The sequence below is a fragment of the Ambystoma mexicanum genome, chromosome 6p, assembly GCF_040938575.1.
Source record: "Ambystoma mexicanum isolate Mex_15411 chromosome 6p, UKY_AmexF1_1, whole genome shotgun sequence".
Lineage (NCBI taxonomy): Eukaryota > Metazoa > Chordata > Amphibia > Caudata > Ambystomatidae > Ambystoma > Ambystoma mexicanum.
The window spans coordinates 232,502,229-232,527,903 of NC_090935.1; the positions used below are offsets into that span (position 1 = coordinate 232,502,229).

Here is a 25,675-nt window from a genome sequence, read left to right on the forward strand (position 1 = left end):
GGAAAGAAGGGGCCAGAGAAATATGATGATCCTGTGTGTGTCTCACTTAAGGAGGGGCCACTGCATTCTGCAGCCTCTGCAATCCTGCCATCATTTACTTAAACATACCAACTCAGATGCTCTTAGAGCAGTCTCAGTCAGAAGAGAGGGACTCAAATAGGGCAAACTCTTAGTCAGCATTTGAAGATGGAAAAGGCTAAATGTCACCTCTTGGCTGAGCTGAAGGACCAATGAGGACTCACTGTAAATTACAAATCCCATACTTACTTGTGTGGCAGGTGTGGAAAAGAGGCCCAGCATGTCCAGAATATGTTCTGACCCGAAGCAGTGGAAGCCATCAACGGAAGCTCCATCTTGCTGGGTATCAACTTCAGAAAGTTCCTTTAAATCCACTCTTCAAGGCCTACGTGCAGGCTCCTAAGAGGTCTCTTATGCCCCAGAATGAAGCTGGGGTTGCCACTAATTTTGGGCCAACAGCAGGCTCACAGGAAGCTGCTAATGCCTGAGAAAGAAGATGGGGTTTCCACTAATTCGGGGTCAATATACAGGCTCCCACAAAGTCACTTATGCCTAAGAAAGAAGCTGGGGTTGCCACTCTCCAGGGCCAACACACAGGCTCCCAAGAAGTCGTTTATGCCTGAGAAAGAAGCTAGTGTTTCCACTCATTTTGGGCCAACATGCAGGCACCCAGGAAACTGCTTATGCCTAAGAGAGAACCTGGGGTTGCCACTAATTCAGGGTCAATATACAGGCTCCCACGAAGTCACTTATGCCTAAGAAAGAAGCTGGGTTTGCCACTCTTCCAGGACCAACACACGTGCTCCCAAGAAGTTGCTTGTGCCTAAGAAAGAAACTGGGGTTGCCACTAATTCATGGTCAATATACAGGCTCCCACGAAGTCACTTATGCCTAAGAAAGAAGCTGGGGTTGCCACTCTTCCAGGGCCAACACAAAGGCTCCCAAGAAGTCGCTTATTCCTGAGAAAGAAGCTGGGGTTGACACTCATTCAGGGTCAATATACAGGCTCCCACAAAGTCACGTATGCCTAGGAAAGAAGCCGGTGTTGCCACTCTTCCATGGACAACTCACAGGCTCCCAAGAAGTCTCTTATGCCTAAGAAAGACGCTGCGGTAGCCACTCATCCAGGGCCAACACACAGGCTCCGAAGAAGTCACTTATGCCTAAGAAAGACGCTGCGGTAGCCACTCATCCAGGGCCAACACACAGGCTCCCAAGAAGTCACTTATGCCTAAGAAAGACATTGGGGTTGCCACTCATCCAGGGCCAACATACAGGCTTTCAAGAAGTCGCTTATGCCTGAGAAAGAAGCTGGGGTTCCCTTAAGGAGTATTTGAGTATTGTCACCCTAGTTCTAAAACGGCAGACCGTACGATTGAACATGTTTGGCATGCTGCAGAATGTAGATATTAAACCGAACAGGTGACAGTGCTGCTCCCTGGGGCACTGCACAGCAGATCTGTGCGGGTGTAGATGAAAAGGGGAGTGGGGCAAAGGGATTATTGGTGTCCAGTAGGATACAAATGACCCAATGCTTGCTAAGATTAGGGCCTTCAAACAGATGCATAAAGACCGCTGGGTGTGGCAGGTATTATCTTGTGCTGCTTCGCTCTATGGAGTCTTGTCTCTGCCTGGGACAAGGTCATTTCTGACCATATCCATATTTTTCTCATGCATGTAACTTAGGGGACCTGAAAACCTGACTACATTTTGCTATTGAGTGTGTCAGTTCCTTTTTATGATTTGAATGAAAGAACTGGTCAGTTGCTTTTTTTTTTTTTTATAGCGACAAGGAAATTGAAGACCAACTAGGGTGTGCCCTCATTTACCTGGGAATGATTTGGAACACCCATTTCTTAAGTAGGTTTTGGGTGTCTCATGTTCCTCCTCCAAGTCTCACAATTTAAAATGTGTACATTTTGTAATTGATTCTCTAAAGTTAAGCTCCCACAGTGCTTCTGAAGCAAAGACAGTTACTGCTTTTTGTGGAGTGGGGGGCAAAAGGACTGCTTAGTGATATGCTAACACACTTGACACAGACAGCCAGGAATGAGTGGGCATGGGTGGAGCGGTGTCCAGTCAAAGTTTCGAAACAATAGTTCCAATGTTAAACGTTCTGACACAAAAGTGCCGGAAAAAAAGTTTTGAATGTATTTTTTTTTATATTAAAGGGTTTATTTTAATTTCGTATTGTAAAATAAGTGTTTTTATTTTTTTTAAACGGGGATTTGGGGGGGGGGCGGGGCCCCCATAAAAAAAAGAAAAAAAGAAAAAATCGAAACTTTTTTTTGGCCACTTTTGTGTCAGAACTTTTGGCATTCGAAACTTTCACTGTCGAAACTATCACTAGGAACCGCGGGGAGCAGATAAGACATGATGGAAGAACTGCTCCTCACCTAGCGTTACCTTTTGTGACCATAAGGATGAGCAGCTGTTCCGGATGTACCTGCAAGTACTCTTCAAAGGTAAGTACCTGTGAGCGCTGAGCATGGCGAAACCACCCACGCGGTGAACACTAATGCGCAAAAATCAATAACTAGTACACAGAGGAGAAAAAACAGGTGGAGACCTTCTTATGTCACGGCCCTGGTCCATGGAATGCTGCTCCCTTTCAGATCAGACCTCCCCCTCGCCCTTTACATCGTGGTTACTCATCAGTGGCCTTCCAGATGTTTTAACGTCCATGTTCCTCCCTTAGGGATGCTGGAAATAAAGTCGAAACATCTGGAGGGCCACATGAGCTACCACGGGTTCACATGACCTAACAGAGGTAAAAATACATCCCTTCAACAAATTCACTCTTCATCATAGCTTAGGATCAGCTTATCAACTTACTGATGCTCTCAGCGGGTTTCAACATTTCCAGTTGTATACTGCTAGACATGCATAAAAGCCCCTCACCCCATGGCAAGAATGCCAGCTTTCCACTTGGTCACAGCTCTCCATTTCACCAAGAGTGATTTATTACTCGCAAGTGTCTGGTGGCAAGTGCACATTGTGAGTCCTGCTCTTCAAATCCTCTTCACTATTACTCTTGGCATATCCCCTTCTTCCGCTACAACAGTGGTATTCAAACTTTTTTGTGCTGAGCACCCCCTTGAGTAAACCTTTTGTTGCAGAGCCTTCCCCCTCCCTCCCGAGTAAACATATTGTTTCTGTGCCCCCCCTAGATGCATGTCTCAGAAGGATAGCTCAGGGGCAATGTGCTCACCTTGGAAGCAAGACGACACGGAGCAGCACAGGTTCGATCCCTGGGTCCGCGCTAAGAAACCTCTGGGTATTAAGCGCATTATAAATAACCTATCATATCATATCTGCTTATATTTTCTATTGAAGGCTGACATCGTACTCCCTTTTCAAAGAGCTTTGGTCCCCCCTGGACCTCCTTCGGGCCCCCATAGGTGGGCCATCCGCACTGATTTAAGACCACTGCGCTACAACCTGTTAGACTGTATACTGTGGTGTACACCTTTCACCCCATACCTGCAATACGTGCATTGATTTGTATGTATATTTAGCCCTAATTCTCCTCCTCCGTCTGCTGCATGATGGGTTGATGCTTTATAAATACCCCTAATAAAATAAACCCAATGTTTTGTTTGTTTCCCTGATTCTGCTGTTTAACACAACTGTTGATATGCCTCATTCTGAAGCAGTGTCATGTATGCTGTAGGCTGGATGTGGGCAGATAATGTTCAGTGTGGCTCCTGTTTTAAGTCATGTGTGTTGGTGCTGTAGCATAACATCTGTGCTTTGTAACTATACCGTGGCTTATCAAGCTATATCATGCAGTCTCCGGAGGATAGCTCAGGGGCAACATGCTCGCCTTGGAAGCAAGACTACACGGAGCACCACAAGCTCGATCCCCGGGTCCGTGCATAGAAACCTCTGGTTATTCTCCCTGGCAACCCCTGCACTGGGGACTGTTTTCTGTATCCCTACAGTCCCCCTACCAGCACTCATGTCTGCACTTGCTTGCACTTGCCACCAGTGGCCGTTTTATCTTTTTTTATTCTACTATCCCATGTACTGCACTTTCCCCTCTCCCGTCCCCACGCACTTTTTCCCTTTCCCCCTCCCCATGCACTTGCGCGATCTGAATGATACCTGGCCTAGTAGGATCGTTGTTCTGTCTTCCCTTTGTTCCCCCTCCCTTGCCTCATCGCGCCTTGAAACACTTGTGTATAGGCACGTTATAAATTCCATATCATATCATATCATATTAAGCACGTTATAAATAACCTATCATATCATATCATTTATTGCTAAGAAAACCATAGGTCACCTGGGTCTCAATGGATTTCCACCAGATGTTCTACAATGAACTGATGGTTTTGGTACTCCTCTGAAGCTGCTAAAATGTTGGAACATGGCTAAGCTACATATTAATGATTCTCCCTAAGAGGTTGTATTTTAAGTTGAGATTATATGTCCCAGAGGCCTGGTGTACACTGTCTGTGAAAGCTCAGCGACTGTGATTTGCCTTGAGACTGGTGTCAGCTTTCCATTGCGATTGCTGACAAATCCCCTCGTTTACGCTTTCCTTCAAAGTATCAAAATGTAAATTGAATTTCCGGGAACACACAAATTACTTCATAGCTCTTTTTTATTATAGACTTTTTTATCCACATGAATGTTAAAGAAACTACAAGAACAGAGTTAAATACCTTTCTTTATAACAGTGATTATATTCTTAATTACACTCAATAGTAAACTGCAAAATTGTTCCCGGGGAGAATACAATCCTAATTGGTTACGGCAGGCGTAGTACAAGTGAGGCGGGGCAGGCGTAACGTAACGTAACGTAACGTCCAGCCCTCTTCGGCAAGCTCTGTTTGCGACTGATACCCTTCGGTTTCAACGTACGAGCAGCTCCTTCAAGAAGGTGGAGGGATCCTTCTGTGCGCGACACCACAATCCGGATGTACAATGGCTAGAATTTTGAATTCCGGTTGCTCCGAAAGAACCAGCTGTGTCCCATCGCCGGGTTCGATCCTTAGCACTCATGAGAGTCACACTTCAGGATTGAACAAGTTTGCTCGGGCTAAGAAGGACCCCGATGACTTTGGTACCACCAGAAGCTCCATGACTGGTTTGGTTGTATTGTCTGCTACATTCTGCTTTAAGTGGGTAGCCATGAGCCTTTGAGGCATCTGTTCGTGGGTCTTACAAGACCCTATTCGTTTGTTCCCAAGCCCTTTTTCATTACAACTTTGTACAAGTCCAGTTCCTTTCAGGAATTAAATAATATTTTACAGGAGCAGCTGTCAAAAGGTCCCAGGACTTCTGTGAGAGAAAGAAACAAACAGGGATGCATTAAATTAAACCACAGGCTCACACAAACATGATGCAATATATAACAAGACTCAACACTTAGATGTTATGACGTAACAGCCTTCAAGCAATCATGTTGAAGCGGATGACATTTGGCAATGGATGACAACTACCTTTTGACATTGTGTATAACTTTTCAGATACAAACCTCCTTGTGTAGCTCACAATCCATCGCAGATTGTGCCACTGTCTCAAACTCATAGAAGCTGCAATGCCCTCTTTCAGAAGCTTGATTGCTTCACTTCTACACACTTGTAAGCATCATGAAGAGGCCCCAAACAGTTCAAAGAAAAATCACATAAAGCATGCGTTTTGCATTGAGAGCAAATATAATTGATTCTCCTGTTCTCACATTGTGCCCAAATAAAATACTATTGTGTTTCTATTTGTGATTTGTGATTTGTAATTTGCAATTTGTATTTTATATATTTATTTGTATAGCTCGCCTGGGCCAAAAGCATCTCATCTAATGCCCTCATTTGAGAAAAAAGGGCCAATTGAAGGTTAAAAAATGGGGTCATGGACATGAAGGGGGAGAGTAGGTTAGGATGCAGAAATGGATGCAGAATGGCAAACCGTAGCATCACATCTATCCACAGTTCAATATATGAATTCCAGGTTATAAATGGCCAGCAAAGCTACTGAGGCCGATCAACGCTGGGGACCTCAGCCACTAATACCCTTAGGTGATTAACGAAGTGAACGATGGCTCGAACTGTATCATTTTCACGCAGAAAATGCAAGCTCTTCTAATTCCATTCCTTAATTTCTTTGACTGTACGCACCAATAGGAGTCTAGTCTGGGACATGAGCTATGGAAAGGATCCAGATTTGGCAGACTTCAAGGATACGGGAACTATCCCAATGCTATATGGCATTATGCATGCCCCTACTGCCTTCTCAAAGGCCCCAGATAGAAATGTAACTTCTTCGGGGCCCTAAATATTCTCCTATCCTGGGCCTGTTAGCAAATGTTTTGTATCATACCCTGTTGGACTTCTTAGGGCTCTGTATTGTGGATACACCTGTGTTAAATGCTGTGAGGTCTTTGCTACAATGACTGTGTGGAAGTCTCAACCTAACCTTGATATGGGTGATTTCAGAATCCATCTGTAAATATATGAATATCCTCTATCAGGCCTTACTAAAGCAAGCAGAGCCCATTTTGACAGGTACCAGGAAATGTTATAAGCACCTTGACATTCAGTTCACAATTGATAGTATGACAAGGTATAGAAATTTCACACTAGAATGAGCAACTAGATCACCAGGGTCCTCGTCTCAACACTTTAACATTGAATGATGCCACATATAGTACTTACAAACTTTATTGTTGATCTGATAAGTATTGGATTAGTGAAAATTGACTTTCCATCATTTCGAGCAATGGCCCTACCCAGTCTTGTTAACTTTTTCATGGTAGAGTTTTAGACACACATCTATATTCCAATGATCTGTCCAGTTGCTTTTGATGCTACAGGAGGCATTATAGAGATATGTGTGTCCTCTGGGGAGGGAATGGGGGCCAATCTAGAGTGGCTAAGCGTGGGGCATTCCAACCTCGAAATTAACATTATGAAATTCAAGAATAAGTTGCTGTTCTTGATTTTAATGATTGATGTGTAAGAAGAGTTCATATTAGCTAACATTCTCATAAATCTACAGCCAGGACTGGGATCATGCGCTGCGCAAGTTAGCATCTCATACCACAGGTCTTCCCCAATAGCCAATTTCTTAGACGTCATTAACATTCTACTATTGACAACAAGCACATTGCATAGACAGGGGCTCAGGTGCGCAGGGCCCTCAAACGAGCATGGTTTGTTGAGTGAGCTGCTCTTCTGGCATCAAATAATGGGGAGATTAAAGATAATCAGATCATTTATGGAGCAACTTTTTCTTTGCTGGCCATTAAAAATGATTTCTGAATAAATGGCATATGTTCAATGTCACGGGGGAACTCTCCCTAACACCTTGTTTGTGTACAACTAGGGGGAAACACCTCTAAGACCAATGGTGCATCACTCAGAGAGGAGAGACGGACACGATATATACACATTATAGAGCTCTGGGCTCCTCCGCCTCAAGCGGTGATCTTCTAATTCCTATCAGTTCACTATGAAAGTGTTTTAGTGCAGTGGAAGAGCATGGAAAAGAAAAGAAAATACAGCAATTGCCACACTAAGAGTGTGGTATATGGCATAATAATGTGTCCTTGTGAGCAGCTGTATATAGAGTATACACTGATTTTAACGAATAGAGAACAGAGAATGCATTTAATAACGAATCTTTAATAACGAAAAAATACAGAGTATTTTCTAAATACATATATGGGGGTGCGTTAAAGGGGTTAGGGTGGCTTTAAAGGCATAGGGAAATGGGGGGCTTGTGAGGGGGACCCCACCAAAAAAATAAAATAAATAAAAGAACGATGTTTTTTCGTTGTTAATTCCTTCTCCGTTATTTAATTCAGTGAAAGCACATAGATTCGTATATAGGCATGACAACAACTTGATATGATAGGTTATTTATAAAGCACTCAATACCCAAAGGTTTCTAAGCGCGGACCCGGGGGTCGAACCTGTGTTGGGTGTTGGTCCGTGTCGTCTTGCTTCCAAGGCGAGCACGTTGTCACTGAGCTATCCTCCCAAGACATTTCATTAAAAAACAGATTGAGGTGCACAGGTCCCACATCCATTCTTAACTGAAGCGGTCATCAGTAGTTGGCTGTTACACACAAAGTGAACACATATGCACTGATCTCCAAGGTTTAGTTCTGGATGTGACTAGTACAGGTGGAAGAGGCATGTCTGTTACAGTTGGTCCGAACAGGATAGGCCTCTTTTTGATTATTTTTTTCATAACTCTGTTAATTCACATTTTCATGCATAACCTAGCAAAATTAACATACACAATTTGGACCTATGCTACCCACCCTTCTTGTAACCGACCCAACCCATTGCCCTTCCCTCCCAATACCAGTCGGGCCTTCCCAATGTTCCCTGTTCGCGCATCGTTGGAGGGTCTTGCTCTCTGCATTACCCCATGACCTTCTTCCGCTTCCCCATATTTTCAGGTACCTCCCCCCTCCTTTTGATTTTTAATACACATCTGCATGGACCAAACAGCTCAGAATAGCCTATTTACATGAAACACCACAGATATTAAAGCAATGCAGATTACACATTGGGGCGCAGACAGTACTTATACATGGTCATCACAATTTTCTGATTGGTTGTGTTTAAGTATTGGCCCATACTTTGTTAAAAAGTGCAAACCTAGACCTGTTCCATTAACAAATATGTTCAGTTGTCGCCCATTTGCATCGAACTTGTAAGAAAAGTCTGTGCAATATATTTTTAGCAAAGGTCTTCTCTTGTGGGTGTACTATCAGACTTATACATTGGTGTATATGATGTCTGCTGTTGGCTTCCCATAATGATAGTAGTGTTGGTTGAGCCATTAGACCAGAAATACCTCCCTGCTTACCACAACAGACATGAGGCAATTTATAGCCTCTAAAAAGGGAACTAAAATGGAAGATTGAGACGAACGCGCCCCGTGCGCCATCACGCGTCTCGAATATGGCATCTTTTCTGGACTGCTTGAAATTGCATGTGTGGTGTGATATTTTTCCCTAGAGGAAATGCAGATTGGAGGAAATGTTCTTGGGGAGTAATAGGACTTGATTAGACTCCCCAATAATCTTAATGATGGGATCCTTACGCCAGCTCTGGGGAGTCGTTCAAGGGCTCCCCCGAGCTGGCGTGGTGGGAGAAGGTGCAGCAGGCGCACTATTGAAATGAAATGCACCCCGCTCTTGTGCTGGCGCCGGGCTTTACAGCATGGGAGCGGGTGCATTTAATAACGATATGGTGCTGATACTTTAGCTTCGGCACCCTATTCCAGTGATTAACTCTGTGTTCTGCTGCACTGACTTAACAAAATGTTGATCCCCACAGTTTTGAAAAAAAAATTAAAAGCGATCATGCAAGCCTGCAAAATAAATAAATAAAATAGTTAACTCCATTTAACAGAATAAATTTTTTTTTTTTGTTGTGCTGTTTATTGCAAGGTCAGATGTGTTTCCAAGCCAAATTTGTAAAAAATACCTATGGTGAATTTTTTTGTATACCAACTACAGCTGGGAAAATATGCGCTCACGGGCCTGAGTTATAGACTGGTATTCAATCCTGGCTTCGCCACTTAACCATAGTATATGCTCCTGGGCAGATAATGTTATCTCGCTGTGTCTTATCTGCCAAAGTTAGGAGTTTCAGCTCACACTGTACACTACTGCACAAATGCTTGTTTCGTGATATTGCGCTATATATAATAATACAAGTCACCAGTCAAACATTGAACATCAGAAAGTGTTTGTCTCTTGGCTGACTCCTGTGAAATTCTTTTAATGTTACTTCCCATGTTCCATTTGATATCAGACTCATTCTGTGATGCATTTTTCCTGTGATGTCACTGATATGCAGACATATGCAAATTAGGGCGTCCTGCATTAGTTTTGCCACCAAAGGCCCCGGGGAAATCCTAGGTCCGGTCCTGCCCACATTGGTGGCGTATGTCTGCCCCCCCTTTCCTTGAGGTGATTTATATACAAAATGCAAATGGAATCACCTGAGACCATGCAGAATGACCCATAGTACATACTGTCAGGCTCTCATGGTGTATTGCTGAGGACAGACGGCCATTGCATGAGCCACCTGCTGACTGACACCACCACCCAGAGGCCAACCCCATCACTGTTTAGAGCATGCCACGCCCCCTTATTAGCACTCATAGCAATTTCCCATCCCACTTAAAGCACTTATACGAGCTATTAGTAAAGCTCTTAGAAGTTAGGGACTACAGAATTATTAGGAAACAGTCAAGAATTGGTTAATAGATAAGAGGGCTAAACAATTAATAGAAGATGCATTAGATGGTAAAGCTACAAAAGCAAATCGCCTATATATCTATCAGAAGCAATAGCAAAGCAAGTAGAGTTTCTCGCTCGAATCCCGGCAGGGCCAAACTCAGCCTTTCATCCTTCCAAGGTCGATAAAGGAGCACCACACACACTAAGCAGCGCTCAGATACCTGAGGGCTCGTAGCACTATACAAATGCTAAATTACTATTATTATTACTATTATTATTATTATTATTTCAGGAAAGCTAAAGCCTTTGAAACAGCGACGAAGATAACAAGAGAAGTGTATAGAAAAGAGTAGCACTGACTAGAGTGTAGAGAAAACACAGATAATTAAATGCAATTGAACATGGATGGTTAGGTAGGATAGCTAGGTAGATGGAACATGTTTCAGGCGGCTACTTGTATTATTAGCTTTATTAACGCTATGTCTTTAGGCCTCCCGTTTGAGGTCACATCAAAAAAGACCACCTTGGAGTGGCCTCAATGGGTGGGATTTGTCTGTCATCGGGTGTTGAAATTCGCCATCCCCTGAGCCCTACCATGGTCTAGTCCTGCGACCCCCCCCCGCCCATCCTGACCTCTGTGTCTCATCCCTGACCCAAACCCCCCACAAACCCTTGTCCCCCTCTACTCCTCAAGGCCTCTCCTTCTTAGCCAACCACCTCCAGAAGCACCAAATATCCGCGTAACTGATTCCTGACTATCAGAGCCGGCCTTGGGGGGGGGGCGAGACGGGCGACCGCCCGGGGCGCCACGCCCCCCAGGGCGCCTTTTGCCCCTGCCACGCCAGCTCGGGGGAGTCTTTCAAGGGCTCCCCTGAGCTGGCGTTGTGGGACAAGGCGCAGCAGGCGGCCTTTTAGTGTGACATGTGCCCGCGGCGGTGGGTGCATTTAAATGCGCCCCTCCGCCTGGATACTTTTCACAAGAAAAGGCGCCATTATCCTCCCACCACGCCAGCTCCGGGGAGTCTTTCAAGCACTCCCCCCCCCCCCCCCCCCCCCCCCCGAGCTGGCATGGTGGCAGAAGGTGTGGCAGGCGCCTCATTGTCATTGAATGAACCCGCGATGGCGTGCTCATTCAATGACAATGGGGTGCTAACGGCACCTATTTAACCTCCTCGCCTGAGCGTGGAGGTTAAAAAAAAAAAAGTTGCCCATCCTGGCCCCTGTAAACCAGGGGGCGCCAGTTCGCCCAGGGCGCTGCTGTCCTTAAGGCCGGCCCTGCTGACTATCCCCTTCTGGCCCCACTGCACGACCCGCCGCCTCTCATCTCTTGTCACGTGACGGGTTTCTCTGGGTGGCGTTTGCCGGGTATTCTCTTTTAGAGGCGGCCTAGGAGACGCAGTCCGATCACCGAAATACCGATTAGCGATCATTAAGCTGGGAGGCAGTGGGCAAACAATGGCATTGGCTGCCTAGAGTCAGGAGGCCAGAGCTTGGTGTGTCCTTAAGCCGTAGAGAGAGAACATTTTGAATTGAATGTGGCCCTATGCTTCATTGAACAGATCCGGAATGTGCGGTATAACGGAGAAGCGCACGTAGTTGGACATGTCTCAAAAGGTGACAGGTAAAGAGCATGCATGTAATAATTATTAGAAATAACAACCGCAGCCACACAGAGACATGGCCCATTCGGAAATGCTAATCCAGTCCTATTTTTTCGGTTCTATGTTCATTCATTGATGGTCTTTTTTTCTATGCGGTTTTTGCCATAAATTTGTTTTCTAAAAACTCATCGCATTTTTTGTTTTCTTTTTGGGGGGGGGGGGGTTCCCCCCAGGCCTCCTTCCTATTAATCTAACACTATTCCATACCCTACCTCCACTTCCCCTCCATGCTTTTCGAAACATTTTGGCCAAAAAAAATCGAACAAAAATGTCTGTTCGTAAATGAAGGTTGTAGCATTTTTTCATTGCATTTTGACCCGGAAGTCCTTATTTATTTATATTAATTTATACTGCGCATAAGATTAAGTAGCGCAAACATGACCAACACAAGGGAAAACAGAAATCAGAGACATGGTATCAGATCTAGAGCGAGGTCAAGGGTCAGTAGATTAAGGTTTTCAAGCCGTGTTTACATTTAGGGACGCAGTCTCACGTGTGGGGGGAAAGCATACCAGCGTTTTGGAGCTGCATAGCGGAAAGACCCCTCTGCCACCCCATCGAGCTTAGCTCTAGGACTTTGCAGGAGGCCCACATTCTTGAATCTCAGGAGACGCGTCGCTAGGGGGGTGGCTAAGGGGGCTATACCCCCAGGTGTTTTGGTTGCAGCCCTGGATAGAAGCTCAGGGGCTACAAGCAAAAGGTTAGCTAGCCCCGAGTCTCGACAGTCCTGACATTAGCATAGCCCCCGATCTTTTCCAGACCTAGCAACACCCCTGGATCTCAGTGTCCTCCTTGATATGTAATGAGGAAATCCAGGCCCACAAATCTCGGAATGCAAAGAAAAAAGACAGGACTGATCTACCACCTCCCGATTGGAATGGGATGTTGGCATATATACCCCACGTATAAAGAAGCATAAATTAACTGGCTAAAAAGGTTGCATTTGCAAAAGACTGCAAGTCATATAGTATAAATATATGTAATATCAAATATAAAATAAAGTGTGGCAGCCCACATCCTAATGTGAAGTTCCTATGCTGGAGCGATCATCAACATTAGAAAAAAGCACCTTTAAGGAAGGCCTTTACGCGTAGATGTGGAGGATGCGGATATACGTTATAAGCGGGTGGACAAGAGACCCCGCCCAGCTCATTTGTATGATTACGTTGCTCCACCATCTGGGTGCGATCAGGAGTTACCAACAAGTCAGAGGGAATATGGGATTACCAGCGGAGGAGTTCCTTTACTTAAGCCACATCTATGTAAGACATTCCACATTTTAAATAGTGCTTCATGCCACGTGCCTCCCACTTCTAGGAACTGCAATGACAGGAGCTATTACGCAGCTGGATGGAGGAAGCGTCCTGCTCACTGCCAACCCACCGCCACCATAGCAACTCTACGAAGAACCCGTCACACTGCCGCCTCCCATCTTCAACAGTCCCTGGAAATACAACCACATACGCCCACCCATCGATCTTCCCCGGCTCCCCCTACAAGCATGCATCACCTTCAAAGCCAGCTGCATCCTAAATACAGCAATCACCATGTGCACTCACGATACCTGGCAGACAAACATACCTGGTCAACACATCACCACAGGTCTGAAGTTGCAGAAATGCACATAAAAAGGACCAGGAAACAAGCATTCTTCATCTACACCATAGGATTATGGGATCACATACCCATCAAGCTCACTCTGGAGCTCACCTTCATCCAATGCATGCCACACTTGGGCCTGCTGACTGGGGCGGCAGGCCGTTATCTTCAGAAAGACCCACCAAACCCTGCAATATTGCTATCAGCACCCCGGCCAAATTACCAGGGTACATTGCTCTGGAGGTGACGGAACTGAGCGTTACAAGGCATTGTAGATGAGGTGTGGCAAAGGAGCTGAGCTGGCAAGTGTTCCATTTCCAGTAATTGAGGTAGTGAACAACCTCAGCGGAATCAGGTGGGGCTCGCTTTGTGAAATGTAGTAGGAAGGGGCGGGTGTGAGCAGTAGTTAGCATGCTCAAAACATACTGAGCAACCTGATTGGTAGACGATCCTATCCCTGATGCTAGCACAAATCAATGTATAGATGAAGGGTTGATCCTTGACATCATTCAAACTCATGGTCTCCCAGCAGCATGCTGATGTCAGAGACACGCGCTGAACTATCTGAGCTATCTTAACAACTCTAATATACATCTCTGACTCAACATTAGGTCCCTCTATGAATATTTAGAAGTGCCTTTACAGGTTACAATATTAGTCCGTATGACAGCATAGACCTTATGGAGCCCAAGTAATGGCAATCAGCAGTTGAGCTCTTTAATCTGTTCTATAACTGTGCTGTGGCAATGACGGAAGCAATGACTGCGTTTGTCATGATCGATTTACATCTTTTTGCATTTTCCATAGATATTATCCCTCCCTTTGTGGGCTACTGCTCACCCTATTTCTTACTGATAAACCTCTGTCTATTGCCGCATTTCGAAATGGCAGCTTAAGTTGGCAGGACATTCCCTCTGCGGGTAGTTATAGTTACAGAACTTCCGCCCACCGTTATCTGGAAAAGCTCCTACAAAGGTTTTCTCAGGGTGTCAAGACCTTCTTGGGCCTCATTACGAGTCGGGCAGAGCGTGTTAAATGCGGCGGTGTTAACGTATACTGCCACATTACTGCACTGGCCAACTATGAGGTGGGCGGAAAGTTGGAGGATTCACCTCTAGCTCTGAGCAGGAGATAAATCCGCCCAATTCAGCCCATTTTTGGCAGTAATTCTGCTGAAAATGCCCCATTGAGTCCCATAGTCTCAAACAAAATGGGGTTTTGCACCGCCACCGCTACTCGTAATCTGGCGGGTAATACCACTGGACCAAGTGGCAGTAACTGTAATATAGTTTGGTGGTATCTGGGCAGATTAACCGCCCAGATACCACCAAACTCGTAATGAGGCCTTGCGTTTTTTGCCAGTGATTTTGTGCAGAAGCTACAATGATGAGTATTACACAATGCAATCACTTGCCATAGCAACAACAGTATGCAGTCTGAAGAGAGCCCATGCAGATGATTGTAAAAACGAACATGTTCAGTATTGCATTAGTTCATAGTCTCTCAGCCACATATCGGTTCACCCGTGTAGCTCGCAAAGGAGAGGAATGAGGCCATACGGCGTTCACACAATGTCATAAGAGAACTCAGTCTCTTTTTAGGTTTGAGCTCATAGGTGTCAGTATAGCAACACCTACTGGGGCAAAGATTATTGGCATGGATATAGGACGAGGCGCTGCTAGGGAGGGCTGAGGGGGATATAGCTCCGAGCGTTTTGGTTGTACCCCCGCGGCTAGAAGCTGAGGGGCTACAACCAAAAGGATAGCTAGCCCTGTATCCCGTCAGACCTGACATTAGCATAGCCTCGGATATTTCCAGACCTAGCAACACCCCTGATCTGATATGTGTGTGTATGTACATACACCTTAGCTAGAAATGGTTGTTCCCTCAGTTTGTATGTATCTGACATTGTGATTTGCTTAAAAGAGAGCATTCTATACGTCTTAGTTTCAATTGCTTGTTGCAGCTGTCAGTTTAAAGGAAAGAGTCCCAGATGTCTGAGGCTTGATGAAACAGTGCTCATTGTGCTCTGCTTTCTTTGTTTGAAGTTGGTACCTGTTTTGTGTTAACTACTTTAATGATTTTTCTCACTTGCAATGGTGGGGATTAGAATGGTGCCTTATAGTCATGACATGACGTTTATTGAGTTATTTAAGCCGGTTTTGCCAGTGCTTGATAGGTCAGAATTATTATGGGCCAATGTACAAGTGATGCTGGTAGGAATGGATGCCACCCTCAGAGGAAATCAGAATTAAGCAACTGAGGTATAAAAGGAGTATACACCTTGACCTAAATACACAGACAGGACTTTTAGTCATGGAAAGCGGACAGTAGAGTGACAATCGGCGACTACAAAGGGAATATATGATAGGTTTGAACCTTGTCGTACAGGAAGCTCAAGCTGCAGAAAAGTCGACAGAGTTAACTGCAAAGATTCTTTGCACGTTTGACAATTAACCTAATTAGAAAAATGACATTAGAACAGACGAGAATGAACACCCATCAGCTGGGAAATAGGAACCAGCGACCTACATTCACTACCTCTGCTCATGCATGTATAGTAATTCTTGGCCTTTTTTAAACAGTTTAAGATAGAAACAACATTAATTGACCCACAAAGTACACTAATCAACTTTCCGGCCATCTGGTGAAATGACAAATGATGGTCTTGGTGAAGTGCCATAGACACCAGTACTTGGGGATGGACATCTATAATATGATCATGTTAATGATGGGTTCATCATTTATATAGCGCTTACGCCTAAGCACTGTACATAGAGCATATTTACATACACCATCCCAACCGAGGTGGGTACTCATTTATCGAGCTCGGAAGGATGAGCGGTTGAGTTGGCCTTGCTGGGATTCGAACCTGTAACCTGGAGATCACGTATAGAACACAGCAGTGAGCGGTCAACCTGCTGCGCTATTTTACCAGCTATGGAGCCTGAGCCTGAGAAAATCTGGCATCCAAACTAATAGCGTTAGCTGTTTTTAGTTGCCTAATTTTGGGAATTTATGTTCTTACCGCCCACCCTACTGGTAGTGAAGCTATAACTATGTTGATGGTGTCACAATGTATTATAAGGAATACAATACCTGCAACAGTAACTAAAAGGAAGTTGCCAGTCCCTTTGTGTGGTTGGGCTACTTTGGACTGACGGAACATATCAGATCATTTTGATGTTAGAATTTGGCCGTCCTCTGTGTCCCTCTGCCCCCACCCTTTAGGGACAGACCCCCGCCTCTGCCTGTTGTAGACCTTGTTGAATCCCATTGCTTTTCTCTTGCGTTCATTCTGTGAGAAGTCCCTTCCAATCAAACCATGTCTACCAGTGCTAGCAAGATGCAGACTGGCGGTATGATTAGAGCAGAACAGGAGATTGAAGGGATTGTGGTGTTAGCTCAGTGCGGTGTCGGAATGCAAAGGTCCAAATAGGTGCATCAAGGAACAGGGAAGCGGGGATGAAACCCATTATGGCTGGATAAAGGAAAGAGGAATGACATTTCCGCAAAAAGCCTCTTTGTAAGCAAGCATGATTTATCAAGTAGACAGGACACTGCTGCCCCAGGACCGACTGAAGATGGCGGACATATGGCACATGACTGCCGGTGCACAGTGACACTCACTCACTCAGGCACTCACTTGCTCCCTCAATCACCGACCCATATTCATGCTTACAGATTCATCCACACTCACCTACTCACTTACTCACTCACCCACACATTCACCCCCTCAATTGCACACTCACACACTTGCTGGCTCACTCATACACTCACTCACTCACTGAATCACCCACCGGTATTCATGCAGTTCCTAACCGATCCACACATACTCACTCATGCACCAGTTCATATAGCTCAGTGGGTTATTGAGCCTTCTGTGTAGCTGTGTATGAATTTTGCATAGGACACAGATAGTTTGATGGGTCCACGGTGCCCTGCTGGCACTGCTTCTCCCCTTCTGGTCTTTGCCAGATGCACATGACCCAGTGGCACATGCCCTCATGCTGCCTTGTCCGGGCTCTTTTCCCCATGCCATGTCCCATCATGTTCCTCCCTGGTACCTCGTTGCCAATCTCTTGCCCCCTGCAATCCTTCCGGCCGCTTTGCTCGTCCCATTGCTCTCCCTCTCTCGAGTGCACCTTTGCATTTGCATGCACATCCCTCCTTGTGCAGCACCTTCCCCAATGCACCTTTCCTGCCCATGCACCCACCCCATGAATGCACTCTCCCCACCATTACACTTTCCCCTGTACACATATCCCTCCTTGTGCAGCACCTTCCCCAATGCACCTTTCCTGCCCATGCATCCACACAACAGTTTTGCGCCTTGAAACACTTGTGTAATAGGCACGTTACAAATGCCATATCATATCATATCATACCCCATTGATGCACTTTCCCCACCATTACACTTTCCCCTGTACACATATCCCGCCTTGTGCAGCACCTTCCCCAATGCACCTTTCCTGACCATGCACCCACCCCATGAATGCACTCTCCCCACCATTACACTTTCCCCTGTACACATATCCCTCCTTGTGCTTCACCTTCCCCAATGCACCTTTCCTGCCCATGCATCCACCCAACAGTTTTGCGCCTTGAAACACTTGTGTAATAGGCACGTTACAAATGCCATATCATATCATATCATACCCCATTGATGCACTTTCCCCACCATTACACTTTCCCCTGTACACATATCCGCCTTGTGCAGCACCTTCCCCAATGCACCTTTCCTGCCCATGCACCCACCCCATGAATGCACTCTCCCCACCATTACACTTTCCTCTGTACACATATCCCTCCTTGTACAGCAACTTTCCCAATGCACCTTTCCTGCCCATGCACCAACCCCATTGATGCACTCTCCACACAATTACACATTTCCCCTGTACACATATCCCTCCTTGTCCAGCACCTTCCCCAATGCACCTTTCCTACCCATGCACCTACCACATTGATGCACTCTCCCCACCATCACACCTTTCCCCCTGTACACATACACTACTTGTGCAGCACCTCCCCAATGCACCTTTCCGTCCCATGCACCTACGGCACTGTTGCCCTCTGCCCACCATTCCACCTTTCCACCTGTGTTACAGTTCCTTCTCTAAGTGCTCCTTCTCTGATGCCTCATTTCTCAGTGCTCCTTTCCCAGGGTTCAATTCCCTATGATATGCCACTTGGTGTGTCTTCTGTTCATGCCCCTCCTCTTCTGTGTGCCTTACCCACAGCTTGTTCACTCCTTGATACCTCCACTCATGCACCATCCCCATGACCCTTCCTAATGCACTGAACCTAGTGCTCCTTATCCACGTGCTCATTGGCCCGTGCTCTGCCCCCATGCTTCTTACCTACATGCATCCTTCCTCCCAATGCACCTTCCCTCTTGCTGCACCTCACCATACTTCTTCCCTCTGCTCCTTGCTCCCCTGTGAGCATTTTCTTCCGGTGCACCTTTCCCTGCAGGGTCCTCCCCTGTGCTCCTTCTTTCCTTGTGACCCTTCACCCCACTCTTTATTAATACCATTATTATTACTAATATTCAAATTAATATTATCAGGGTATTAATTGAGCGCAGAACTAGCTTCAGGAAACAACAGAGCGCTTTACAATTATAGGTGGAAGGATACAGTTTGTTTGTTTGTTTGTTTATTTATTTGGTAATGCGCTCGAGCCCGTGGGCATCTGGGCGCAACAGTACAAGAGGACTCGAAACTTAGTTACAAAGCCTGACACAGGCTATTACAGAAAAACAGTGGTTGGTTACAGTAGGTGATACAATGCATATAAAATATCAACTTTAAACGCAAAAAGAGCAGCATTATAACAGGTTGTGCCGTTTCCACTAGGGTGAGGGACGTTGCATGTCGTTGTTGTGCAGCCATTTGAGAGCGTAGGATCTGAATCTTGTGTAGGGTAAGGGGCATCTAAGGTCGGGTGGGAGTGTGTTCCATGAGTGTGCAGCTCTAACTGGGAAACTTGCACCGCCCGCTGTGGTAAGTTTGAATCTGGGGACTTCCAGTAGGAAGGTATTGGCAGATCTCGTCAGTCGGTTAGAGGGTCTCCAGTTGATTCTTTCCGCTAGGTAGGGGGGTGCTTGATTGTTGAGGCATTTAGAAGTGAGGGAAATAGTTTTAAGAAGGATTCTGTCCTTTATCTTTAGCCAGTGGGCTTCAATCCGGTGTTTGGAGATATGTTCTCTGCGTGGGATGTTCAGAGCTGCTCTAAGAGCGTTATTTTGCAATCTCTGGAGTTTGTCAGTGACCGACTTGTTGGCACCTGAGTATAAGGCGTTGCAATAGTCGAGTCTGGACATGACAAGGGCATTGGCCAAGGTGAGGCAGCTGGCACTGGACAGGAAGGGTCTGGCGGCACGGATGAGTTTACACGTGTAGGTGGTTGAGGAGGCGAGGGAATTCACTTGCTTTTTGAGGGTGAGAGCTGAATCAAGGTAAAAACCCAGCGTTTTGACCTCGCGCATAACCTTAATAGTATTGTTATCAATGTTAAATGAGGTGTAGTCCGGGGTGAGTTTGGATAGTTTGTGGTCTGAACCGAGGAGCAGGATTTCAGTTTTATCGTCGTTCAGGCAGAGGCCATGTGTGGCCATCCATGCTTGAATGAGGAAGGAAGGAAGATACAAGGGGTCGGGGGCACGAGGATATTTGGCAGCAAGGGATCCACGGGCAGCCAGGGGAGGGAACAGTGGGGGTCAGATCACTCAGTTTCGGGTAGCGTGAGGAGTGGTGGGCGTGGACCTAGGTGTTTGAAGAGGAAGGTCTACTGTGCCGCCTCTTGCTCTCCTCCTACACTCTCCCCCCTGTGCTCCTTTCTCCATGCTCCTTCCTTCCTGTTCTTTACTTCCCTTTGATTCTACCCTCACCCCAAGCCCCTTGCGCTACTCTGCTAACTCTAATCCTCCCCTCCTTTGTTCTTCTGTGTACTACAGGGTAGTCTACCCCTTGTGCATCTTTCACTGTCTGTGTACTTTATCCTTTATTCACCTTCTCTCTCATTGTGAACCTTCCCCGCCCATTAACCTTCCTCAGCTGTGCACCTTTTCATCATGTGCATTCACCTTTCCCATGCACCTTCCAGTGTACTCCTTTCCCTGAGTTCCTTCCCTCAGTGCTTCTTTTACCCTTGCACAGCTCTGCACTCTTTTTGCTTTGCTTCTGTCCCCCATGCACCAGACCACCCGTGTTAAAGGACCTTCCCCTTCTGTACCTCTTCTCTCACTTGGTTATTCAATATGCTAGCCCATCACCTGTTTTCTGTGCTCCATAGCCCCATACTTCTCCCTGGCCTTCCCCCATGCTCTAAGCCCGTTGGTGATGCTGGAGCACTGAGTCATTTACTATATGTGCAGATCAGTGTCCTAGTATGCCATTATTTTGTTTGTGCGTGTTAGCATGGGCATGCCAGGTGTGGCAGAACAACATCTGTGAAGGTGGAATAAACAGAGCCTTTTGATATTTGAAACCTAAAATGACTGTGGTAATTCTGCCCCTGAAAGTGGGTTCTGCTACTCAGACTCACTTTCACAAATACCCCATCCTGAAAAGCATTCTGCAAACATGTAAATCTGCTGAAACTGTGTACTGACAACCTTGAGCAGCGGCCGTGTTATTTGGCAACATCCAAGTTACAGAGTAACATGCAGATTCCTGCAAACAGCCAGGAACTGCCTTTAGCAGTGGGTAGCTCTGATCTAAATTATATGCTTATGCGATCCCAAGCCCTGCTGGTGCATTAATAGCTAAAAATAAGCCAGGTCTGTTTTTGACATGGTAGCCTCTAGAAAGCTACAATTGTATTGGCAAAAAGCCTTTGGTGTCATTGTATTGCCAGCTTTGATTTCCAGGGACCCCTTCTATAATTGTCCTCTGTATATTCGCTCCCTGGGACTGAGTTTCACCCAAAGCAGTCCATTTGAGCTCAGCCCCAGCAAAGCCTTTATTCTCATTCGTAAAGGCTTGTCATCTTCCAGGAGGACATGATCTGCTTATAGGGGGCAAGGAGAGGCCCCACGCCTCAAAGAACAGTCTCTGCAAGCCAGAGGGAAGTCACCCCAGGGCTGTAATTACTACAGTCTCTTTGATGTAGGGCAGCAAGAGCAGAGGGCAGAGTTAGAGTCACAGGGGGAAAAGTACCAGTCAAGTGAAGGGTCCCACCATCTTGGAATCCCACAGGGCTTCCACACTTCCTGTGACACCTCCCCACTTCCTGCAGACAAAGCTCTCTGGAGATGACATCACCAAGAAAAGAAACTGGTCACAGCAGTAGGATTGGACCCTTACTGAAGGCTTGGAATGGACCAGTCCACTGTGACAGATTGACTACATAAGGGGCTGAGACCCTCCTGTAATTGAATCATTTCTTAAAGGAATTCGCATCTACATGAATTGGGGTATAGTCTGCCCAAGGTCCCCTGCCACAGGGATGAAAATAAAGGCTCCAGAAATGAAGAGCGGCCCTTCCCTCGTCCCTCCCAGAGTAACACTTGGTTTGAGCAGCAGTGTGGGGCAGGCATACCTCCTGCCTGAACACTGGAACCAGGATGCTGTTCTCTGGAAGAGGCAGCCCCATGGCTGAAAAGGGCACAACACGGACCCTCCTTATCCATGGAAACCCTGGGCGGGCCCCCCAGGAATCAGGAATCAGCTCTGGGTTCTGTCACCTCAATCGACTTTCAAACTGACTTGGTTATTTTTTAATAATATTTTAACTGCTGCAGATCCCTGGGAGCTATTTTTGAATACACAATTTCTTGATCCGATTTGAGCCATCGAGCCACTGACTTGACCATCGCCTGCTTGTGTTCCAACCATTTTTGATGCGATTGCCACGAAGAAACCGTAGCACATTATTGCACCTTGTAGAACTGGCTCGACCACTTTGAAATGTCGATTCGACCATTGCCTGCCTGTTCTTCACCAGATTCGAGCCGATAACTACTGCAGGCTGGACCAGAGGATAAGAGAGACAGTAGTAAGCAAAGCAGGATGTTGTGGGTTGTTTGGTTGAGGCCAGAGGAGGAGGATGTCGCAGAACAAGAGACCAGCAGGAGGAAGGACAGAGGATTGGAGAGTGGAGGTGATTTTTGGAAAAGGTGAGGTATTAGTTGGTGAGAGCAAGTGGTACTGATTAGTGAGTGTGTGTGCATGGCTAGTGCGTGAGATTGTTACAGTGAGTGGGAAGTGATTGTGAGAGTGAAAGGAATGTGACTGGGGAGAAGGTGGTGTGGAGTGGTAGTAGTTGTGTGGAGGAGAGAGCAGTATTGTGGAGAATGGAATGGTAGTGTGGCAAAGGTAATAGTAGTGTGGAGGAGGGAGCAATAGTGTGGAGAGGGGAATAGATGGTAGTGTTGCAAAGGTAATAGTAGTGTGGGGGAGGGAGTAAAAGGGCGGAGGAGGTAGTAGTCATTTGAAGGATAGAAAAGTAACTTGGAAGGATGGAGGAAAGTGGTTAGAATAGTAAGAGCGATTGGAGGAACAGAGGAGGAAGATGCAAGGAGTAGAAGGTGTGAAGGTTGCCAGAGTTCGGAGCAGGAGAGTAGTGAGAGGAGAAAATCAGACAGAGAAAGGGAGAGGAGTGTGGGGTGTGAAAGGAAGAAGACTGAATCGGGTAGTGTCTCTGAAAGGCACACCAGATAATCCCTCCTAATCAACTAACAACTTTGATAGTGTATGGTCAGTTTAGGAAGTCCGCAAGGAGGCTTAGAAAGATAAGGCATTGGTCTTTGGGTTTTCCCTTTGTATAAAGTCAGAACATAGACGGTAGGGAGAAACCTGTGGTATATACTAACCTGGGGAGTAGGGACACCTGGGTTAGTGAGGGATTGGTGCTTTTAGACAAGGGAGAGAGGGGCATCTCTAGCACGCTGATAATAAGTTCAATACATGCCTTGAACCGTCTCTGGGAGTTGCAGTATATTTTGAGCCATCTCTGACATGCTCTGTCTTCAGACCCAAAGTGCCTCTTTCATCTTAAAGTCTCCACATTCTGTGTCTTCTCTTACATGGGCCGGCTAAAGCGTATTCTGATTTGTGTGCTTGTAGTCTCACTTTAAAGTCACCTATTTTATTTATAGAACATTGTTTGGGCATTCTTTTATTTTGGTACTCCAACACTTTTGTTATTTGTTTGCATCTTTGCCAGCTAACTTGCCTCCTAAGGAAGATTGCCCGCCCTCGGCTCATGCTATCAGAAGAGGCGAAGGAGGGATACCTGTTGGGTTGTGCCTGTTTTACCTTTATGCTTGCGATCACGACTGGTTTAGCAGTAGTCGTGGGCTGAGTAGAGGTTTTATGTACCACTCATCCCTGTACTCCAGCAAAGCTGTAGTTATTTTATCATACTGGGACACTAAATAGGTCAAAAAAAGACCAGACAATAAAAACCTGTTCAATGTCCCACCATGCACTTCATGCGGATGCGCAAAACAAACAACTAGAGATGCGCTTCCTCACTGCCTCAATACTCCTTCCCATGTACATTTCTGTGTTTCATACTCCCCTTGAGCACACACAACTATGTACACCTTGCCACACACCTTCTCCGAATTGTGCTCCTTAAAACCCGGTTTGTCCCTTCTTGATCTCTCTTCCTGACACTGGCAGCTTTGTACCCATTCTCCCAATCTCCTTTTCTCTGTGCTTGATCCTATGCTTCTCTCTCCTTACCCATTGATGTTCCATTCTGATGTGCGCCTTTGCCCCAAATACTATTTCACAAAAGCAGTCCCATTGGTTTTGCAAGTGCTTGCCTTATCCATTGCCAAGTTCAATGAAGTCAGATTAATATTATCATGTTAGCGGTGATGCTCTAGTAATGATATTCTGAGCATCCCGTATAGTTAGATCTGCCAGATACAGAATAGGTGTGTGTAGAAGCCCATTTTAATGTTAACATATTCAATAGGTCTGAAACGTACATATGATGTGGATAGGTTTTCAATATTTAAATAAAAATGTAACACTTTTCTTTTATATTCTGGATATACATAAAAATCTCACTCTTAGTATAATAATTCAGATGACCAAACATATTTTTGTGGCCATCTTGGATCGGTGATTTCACTTCCCGTGGCCATCTTGGATCAACCCCTATCTCCAGCTGAAGGCCACAAGAGGCTTCTCTGGGAACACCAATCAGGTAGAAATCACTCATCCCAGCAACACCAGGGGCAATACCAGAGAAACCAACCACTGATGGACTAGGTGATCAGGTACCAAGAGCATGTGTCATCCCTTCTGAATTTCCTAAGGACGTCCAACCAGGATTGTCCCAGTTAAGGGCGGAACAATGAAGGGTGAAGACCAGCCATTCACCAACCTCTCTGCCTCTTGTTCTATGAGCCGTTGCTTTTGTCTTTCTCCCTGTACCTGCAAGTACCCCAGATTTCCTAATTACTGCACTGTCTCGCCACACTGTGCTAATCGTCTATAATGCATTTACTCCTGCTCCTCCTGCTGCTCATCCTACTCACATCTCCCTATGCTTTCTCCAATCACGCTTCAACTTCCTCCTTTCCTATTCCTATTATAAAACTCACAACCAGAAACTCCCTCTACTCCAACTCTCTTCCACCTCGTTCCAATAAACCAAGCCGACGAGCCAACCATACCTCCTCTCACACCTATCCACCTCGCCTATCGTCCACTGAGACTCAACTCCTCTACTGTTCCCTACCTCATCATCTGATTATTGCACTCTGGAATGCTTAGTCTGTATGCAACAAAACTTGCTTTATCTCGGACTACTTTCACTCTAGCTCTCTTTCCCTGGATATCACTGATCCCTGGATTTCTCCATCTAACACTGCCCTTGTGGCAGCCCTACACAACTCCAAACAATCCTTCATTCACTCTCCTCGACTGACTGGCAGAGGTGAAGGCGTCAGACACCTACCCTCTTCCCCCTTAATGCCTCACAAATCTCCAATGCCACCTACTCTCCTACCTCTTTTTAATTCACCATCTCTACTATTGCTCTGCCGCACTTGGTTCACATCATTTCCATCTATCGCCCTCCTGGTCCCAATGGACCATTCTTTGATGATCTTGGGCAACTCCTTGATTCTCTTTCCACCAATCATCACCTTATTCTCATAGGTGACTTTAGCCTTCCCTCTCCAAACACTTTGCAGAAACCTGAACTTTAGTCTTTCCTTATGGAT

The 25,675-nt window shown here is 45.9% G+C and overlaps 1 protein-coding gene across 4 annotated transcripts in view; it reads right to left on the reverse strand.

The window, feature by feature from the left end:
* Positions 1-4,606: 4,606 nt before the first annotated feature.
* SKOR2 (SKI family transcriptional corepressor 2) overlaps positions 4,607-25,675 on the reverse strand; it is a 105,897-nt gene continuing 84,828 nt past the window's right edge. For all 4 annotated transcript variants that reach the window (XM_069626940.1, XM_069626938.1, XM_069626939.1 and 1 more), the window contains exon 9: positions 4,607-5,304. The gene's annotated coding sequence lies outside the window, so the exon portion shown is untranslated. The remainder of the gene's footprint in view (positions 5,305-25,675) is intronic.